Below are 1,560 nucleotides of genomic sequence, written 5' to 3' on the forward strand. Positions count from 1 at the left end.
TCTCTGTCTCTCTGTGTGTGTCTCTTTCTCTGTGCCTCTCTCTCTGACTCGGTCTCTGTCTCTCTCTCCCTCCCCCCCTCTCCCTCTCTGTGTGTCTCTCTCTGTCTCTGTCTCTCTCCCTCCCTCCCTTTCTCTTTCCTCCTTCCCTTCCTTCCTTTCTTTGACAAAACCTTACTGTGTAGATCTGGCTGGCCTAGGACTCACTATGTAGACCAGGCTGGCTTTAAATTCATAGAAATTGTCCTGCCTCTGTCTCTCAAATCCTGGGATTAAAGAGTTGTGCCCCATGCCTGGCTACTTCTTTAAATGACTCTGTTTTCAGAGTAACAAGAATGTTTCCCAGAATTGTTATGAAACCTAAATACATTAATCCTTTTGGAGTGCTTATCACAGGATTTAGCTCACAATAAGCTATTATTGTTATCTGGTCTCCCTTGTGTATATTCTTTGCACTTCATAATCATGCTCCAATAACGAGACACAAAAAAATTAAAGAGAGCAAGTGCAGCCTGTTAGCGCACGATAGTAAGCCTACTTGGAAAGCCCATGTCAGGCTGCTCAGGGTCACCTGTGCACATTTCCACACAGAGATACACACATCACATAATTAAAAACAGTTTACAATAAGATCTTTGCTTTACTTATTATATATAGTGCTGAGAAGTAACCCCAGGGCTTTGTGTGTGCGGGAGAAGCACTCTGTCATTGAACTGAACTCCCAGACCGTTCTTCTTCTTCCTTCTTCCTTCCTCCTCCCTCCTCCCTCCTCCCTCCTCCCTCCTCCTTCTCCTTCTCCTTCTCCTTCTCCTTCTCCTTCTCCTTCTCCTTCTCCTTCTTCTTCTTCTCCACAAGGTTTCACATAACCAAGGTTGGCCTCAAACTCCTGGTCCTTCTGTCTCCACCTTCCCAACTCTGAGATTACAGGTGTTATCACCAGGCCCAGCTGAGAAGGGCATTTGGAAGTCAACACTGGCCTTATTGTATGAGCTATGAGAAATCAAGCACCAGTTCTCTCTCTCTCTCTCTCTCTCTCTCTCTCTCTCTCTCTCTGTCTGTCTGTCTCTCTGTCTCTCTGTCTCTGTGTGTGTGTGTGTGTGTGTGTTTATTCAATGGGTGGGTTAGAACTCACAATGTCAATCAGGCTGTGTGCACCACCTTGCCCAGAAACTTTCTTTTTAAATCACTTACTGACTTTATACTCCACCAAGTGTCTCTCTAGAGAGGAGTTTTGGTGTCTTTTGCAACAGTCTCTTAGTTTTGGTGTCTTTTGCAACAGTCTCTTAGTTTTGGATCAGATGCTTTCAAAGTTGCACCGTGCAACTTTCTGAGTTTTCTATTTGCCTGTTTGTCTGATACTTTGGTTTTCTTGAGACAGCTAGCCCAGTATGGACTCAAAACTTGTTACGTAGTCCAGGATGACCTTGGCCTTCATCCTTATGTCTCCTCCTTTCAAGACCAAGGATAGCAGTTAAGTGTGCCAAACCCAACCTATTTATTGTTTGTTACTGTTAGTTTTTCTTTCTTTCTTTTTTTTTTTTTTTTTTTTTTTTTTTTTTTTTT

This window comes from Mus pahari, chromosome 4 (assembly GCF_900095145.1).
Source record: "Mus pahari chromosome 4, PAHARI_EIJ_v1.1, whole genome shotgun sequence".
Classification (NCBI taxonomy): Eukaryota; Metazoa; Chordata; class Mammalia; order Rodentia; family Muridae; genus Mus; species Mus pahari.